Source organism: Carettochelys insculpta, chromosome 10 (assembly GCF_033958435.1).
Source record: "Carettochelys insculpta isolate YL-2023 chromosome 10, ASM3395843v1, whole genome shotgun sequence".
Taxonomy (NCBI): Eukaryota; Metazoa; Chordata; order Testudines; family Carettochelyidae; genus Carettochelys; species Carettochelys insculpta.
In genome coordinates this window covers 53,302,804-53,308,803 of record NC_134146.1, presented here as the reverse complement: position 1 = coordinate 53,308,803, position 6,000 = coordinate 53,302,804, and positions in this window count along the sequence as shown.

Sequence of the window (6,000 nt, the reverse complement as noted above, 5' to 3'; positions counted from 1 at the left end):
TGCACTATGTCATTACTCATCCCTTCCACACAGACAAGCAAGTCTCATCTTCTGTATTTTTAGAAACATAAGAAGCATACTGGAGCAGACCAGTGGCTCATCCAGCTCAGTATCCTATCTGTCAGATCATTGCCAGATGCATCACAGGGCATGAAGACAGCAGTGCAACTCTGAGTGACCCATCTCCTGTCATCCAGACCCAGCTTCTGGCTGTTGGATGTTTAAGGACACCCAGGGCCTGAAGTCACATCACTGACTATCTTGGCTAATGGTCATTAATGGATCTATCATCCATGAACTTTTCTAATTCTTTTTTTGAGCCCAGTTATAACGTTGGCCTTCACAATATCACCTGGCAGTGAGTTCCATAAGTTAACTGGTTATTATGTGAAGAAGTGCTTCCTTTTGTTTCTTAAATCTGCTGCCTATTAATTTCATTGGGTAACCCCTGACTCTTATGTAATGAGAAGGCATATCTAATCTCTTTTTGTGGTGAAAGCTGGCCATTTATTCCTAGCCTTTATTTCCTATCCACCTCACTTTTTATTCCTTCTGCCAGTAAAGGACCCTGGGGGACCTCACTATTTACCTCTTTCATTCTCAAAGCTGACCATTTATTCCTATCCTTAGTTTCCTATCCTTTAACCAGCTACCAATCCACAAGAGGACCTTCCTTATCTCATGTCAGCTTCTTTTGCTTCCAAGCCTTTGGTGTGGGACCTTGTCAAACGCTACATCTTCACTTCTAGGAAGATAACTGCCACAGCTGATCTTCCAGAGTTTGATTTAGCACCCCTGCTAGGGACACACTGAATTGAACTCACCAGGCACCTGTGTTTGTGCCAGTACTCCTGCCCCTCATGAGCTGTGTCTACACGTGCACGCTACTTCGAAGTAGCGGCACTAACTTCGAAATAGCGCCCGTCACGGCTACACGCGTCGGGCGCTACTTCGAAGTTAACTTCGACGTTAGGCGGCGAGACGTCGAAGTCACTATCCTCATCAGGAGATGGGGATAGCGCCCTACTTCGACGTTCAACGTCGAAGTAGGGACCGTGTAGTCATTGCGCGTCCCGCAACTTCGAAATAGCGGGGTCCGCCATGGCGGCCATCAGCTGAGGGGTTGAGAGACGCTCTCTTTCCAGCCCCTGAGGGGCTCTATGGTCACCGTGTGCAGCAGCCCTTAGCCCAGGGCTTCTGGCTGCTGCTGCTGCAGCTGGGGATCCATGCTGCATGCACAGGGTCTGCAACCAGTTGTCAGCTCTGTGGATCTTGTGTTGTTTAGTGAAACTGTGTCTGGGAGGGGCCCTTTAAGGGAGCGGCTTGCTGTTGAGTCCGCCCTGTGACCCTGTCTGCAGCTGTGCCTGGCACCCTTATTTCGATGTGTGCTACTTTGGCGTGTAGACGTTGCCTCGCAGCGCCTATTTCGATGTGGTGCTGCGCAACGTCGAAGTTGAACATCGACGTTGCCAGCCCTGGAGGACGTGTAGACGTTATTCACCGAAATAGCCTATTTCGATGTTGCTACATCGAAATAAGCTACTTCGATGTAGGCTTCACGTGTAGACGTAGCCATGATGTGTGAGGGAGGTCAACAGGAGTGTTCACACCTCTTGACCTCCCTCAGTGGAGATGGTGCAGAACCCTAAATTAACGCAGCAGGAGTTGCATATCTTTATTCGACTTTCCCCTTTGGGGCTGACTTGCCCAAAGTGAGGTTTACTGACTTATATTTGCCAGTATTTCCCCTGGAACTTTTTTTAAAACTAGGCATTAAATTAGCTATCCCCCAGTCATCTGATGGAGAGGCTAATTTAAGGGATAGATTACATTCTACGACTTGAAAAAATGAGGAGTCCTGTGATACCTTAAGACTAACCAAATAAATTGGTTAGTCTTTAAGCTGCCATGAGACTCATTTTTGCTTAGAGAGACTATCATTTCAACCCCCAAAATGTTCAGTTGTTCTGCAATTTAATATCTGATTTTCTTCAGAACTCTTGGGTGCGTATCATCTGGTCTTGGTGACATATTACAGTTTTATTCACCAATTTGTTCCAAAAACCTCTTCTATTAACATTTCTGTCTGGGACAGTTCTTCAGATCTGTCAACTAAAAAGAATGACGTGGATGTGGGCATCTTCCCACATCCTCTGCAATGACTACTGATGCAAATAATTTTCTGCAATGGCTTTTTGTCTTCATGGAGTGCTCCCTTAGCATCTTCTTCACTCAGTAGCCCGGCTAACTATAGGCTTCCTGATTCTGATGTATTTAAAAAAATTACGGTTACTTTTTCTATCTTTAGATAGTTGTCCTTCAGATTCTTTCTCGTCCTGCCTATTTGACACTTGACTTGCCAAAATTTAAGCCCCTTTCTATTTTCCTCAGTACAATTTGACTTCAAATTTTTAAAAAATGTCTTCTTGCCTGTAACCCTCTTTTATTCAGCTTTGATGGAATTTTTTGGTCTTCTTACTTCTTAAATTGGGCGGTAAACATTTAGTTTAAGCCTCTAATACGGTGTTTTAATATAGTATTTGGGCAATTTGCAGGCATTTCATCCTTATGACTGCTCCTTTTAATTTCCTCTTAACTTCTTTCTGATTTTTGTGTAGGTCAGTGAATTCAAGCAACACACACTGATAGCCAAAGCCAACGTGCACTTGCATTGCTGTGAGACTTCTCCTAATATTCAGTACCTTCCCTTGTGAAGTCTTGATGAAGGGCCCAGTCCTGCAAACCTGTGCTCATGGGATTACTTATATAAGTAAGGGGGTGGAGGAATCATCCCCTTTTTACCACATTTCAGTCAATAGGAAAGCTCCTATTGACTACAGTAAGAGAACAATTGGGCCCTTGTGGCACTATGTGGCCAAAAAGGGCTAATCTCTGTTACCCTGGTATATGCTAACTTTCATGTCGTAACAGCAGATTTGTGCAGGTGTAAGTGAAATTAAATCCAGATTTGCCCTTTGGTCTCTGTTTTGTGTGGAAGGTGCCACATACCCTATGTCAACTGGTAAATGACAATACTACCCTGCCTGGCTGTGGGAGGGGTCCACATCCCTCTGTCTGAGTTTGTTTAACCCTGTGGGCTGCATTTCAACAGTCCCGTGACTGCCTGGTGCCATCCAGAACTGATTTGACTCCATTTTCTACAGATCAAGCTGAGGCCTGCAGAGCAGGTGCAGATATCACCACAAGAGCGTTTGCTATTATTTCTCACAGCCCATTCTGGCCTCGACACAGCAAAGAGCACAAGCTCCATTCTGTTGGGTTTCCTTTACTGCCAATGATCTGGAAAAGTTCAGGATGTTTACGTGTACGGTGAGGGGGTGAGCAGTGGAGGATTGCAGCGACAGGGCATGGCCTCCCTCCCTGAGGGAAGGGGAGAGACCCTCAGCCTCCCCGGTGTGCAGAACCAGGCTAACCACAGCCGTCCCTCCAGCAGCAGAGGGGCAGGACAGGAACCGGAACCGCTAGCTCAGTTGGGGCAGAGCTGCCAGCGGAGCAGGAGGTCTCACCTCAGCAACCAGAGCCCAGACCTGATGAAGGCTGCTGCACTGCCAGAGACCCGAGGGACTGTTGGAGCTGCCAGACACAGGGGACACCAAGCAGCTTTTCAGACTGCCACTAGCCCTCTACCCCAGTGAGGGAAATGACTGCCCTGGAACCCAGGTCCCCCATGATGGTGGGCATAGAGAGGAGCCCAGGGAAGCCGAATAAGTGGGCCAATGTGTTGTGTCTGGATTTCCCTCCCGACCCAGTAGCTGAGCTCTCCACTCCTCTTAGGCACCTGGGCTGGGGTGCAGTGGAGTAGGTGGTCCTGTGCCCCCAACCCTTCCCTACTACGCTAGCCCCGCGGGTGGCAGCCTCCCACCTGTTGGCCAAGGGTAGGGTGACCATCTGTCCCGTATTTGGCAGGATGGTCCCATATCTGGGACACCAAAAAGGCATCCCTACTTATTTTTTAAAGGGGACTAATTGTCCCGTGTTTGGGCCCTCCCACCCCTGACCTTTTCTGCCAGCAGATGCTGGCTGGAAAGCCCTAGGTCACTTCCCTGAGCCTGAGGGAAATGTGGGGAGGGTGTCTGCTGCTTCCCCAGGGCTCAGGGAGGGCTGGTAGCTGCTACCTCCTTCCCGGCTCCCCAGGGCTTGGTGGAGCCAGGAGGAGCTGTCCCGTATTTGGGTCATCCTAGCCAAGAGGCCTGCATTGATCTAATGCCCACCTGCAGTGGGATGCCAGAGAGTTTTGCTGGCTCTCACCAGAGAGCTAACCTGCCTGGCACTGCTGTGCTGCTGTATCTGACGTAATGCCAAAGACCTGACCTGACTGCTGCCCCACCACAACTGAGGGCCCCAAGTGGACAGACTTACTCCAGCTCTGCCTGACTGCAGGGCAGAGCCTCACCTGTGCCGCTGTGCTGTGAGTGAGTGAGTGCCTTAGACCAACAGACACTGCTACCTGTGCCGCTGTGAGTGAGTGAGTGAGTGCCTTAGACCAACAGACACTGCTACCTGTGCCGCTGTGCTGTGAGTGCCTTAGACCAACAGACACTGCTACCTGTGCCGCTGTGCTGTGAGTGAGTGAGTGCCTTAGACCAACAGACACTGCTACCTGTGCCGCTGTGCTGTGAGTGCCTTAGACCAACAGACACTGCTACCTGTGCCGCTGTGAGTGAGTGAGTGCCTTAGACCAACAGACACTGCTACCTGTGCCGCTGTGAGTGAGTGCCTTAGACCAACAGACACTGCTACCTGTGCCGCTGTGCTGTGAGTGCCTTAGACCAACAGACACTGCTACCTGTGCCGCTGTGCTGTGAGTGCCTTAGACCAACAGACACTGCTACCTGTGCCGCTGTGCAGTGAGTGCCTTAGACCAACAGACACTGCTACCTGTGCCGCTGTGCTGTGAGTGCCTTAGACCAACAGACACTGCTACCTGTGCCGCTGTGCTGTGAGTGAGTGAGTGCCTTAGACCAACAGACACTGCTACCTGTGCCGCTGTGCTGTGAGTGCCTTAGACCAACAGACACTGCTACCTGTGCCGCTGTGCTGTGAGTGCCTTAGACCAACAGACACTGCTACCTGTGCCGCTGTGCTGTGAGTGAGTGAGTGCCTTAGACCAACAGACACTGCTACCTGTGCCCCTGCACGCTGTGCAAGGCTACGCAGGAGAGATTCCCAGGCTGCCCAGTGTGCAGCATGTGTTCATGGGCCCCTCCCCAAACTTGCTTCCTTCTGCAGCTGCTCCTAGGAGGGACAAACCTGCTAGCTGTGCGGGCGGGTGGGGGGAGTGCTGATATCAGGGTGTCCCCCTGCCCCTGTCACCCATCTCTGCAGGGCATGTGAGGGGGACACAGGAGAACTCTGGGCTGTTACAGTCTGAAGGGGGAGTGATTGCCTGCCTTTCTTAAGGAGACAATGCACTGCTGCTGAGATTTTCCCCAGCAGCTGGCATGCGCTCACTCTCTACCCATGTAAACCATCTCTGGAGACCTGGGGAGGGGAGACACCCAGCAGCTGCCAGAGCACACACTATATCTCGCATACACACACAAAGTCTGTCTCTTTTACACTTACCTCCCAACAAAAACTTGTGTTGTGGTGGTGGTTACCACCTGGCACTTTCTGCAATGCACATATTCTCTGTAATTTTATTCTTTTAAACTTGTTATTTTAGTCATTTGACTGTCTTATGCATTTCATAATTTGCATTTCTTCTTCACTTAAATTTAATTGTTTGATTAGTGAGCGCTAAAATGCCTGACCTGTCCTGGGTGGAGTAATTATCCATTTGGTAATTTCTTAACATCTGGAGGGTTTGGTTCTACTAGTGGTACACAACTGCACATACATTGGTGCAAATAACAACAAGTATTTCACACATGGATGGAAAACAGCTAGAGGACCACTGACTGATAGCCTGCCTGACTGCAGGTCAGAAGCATTAACTGTGTGCTGCCCCATTTGGGCTGGTATCTGGGGCTCAAAGCC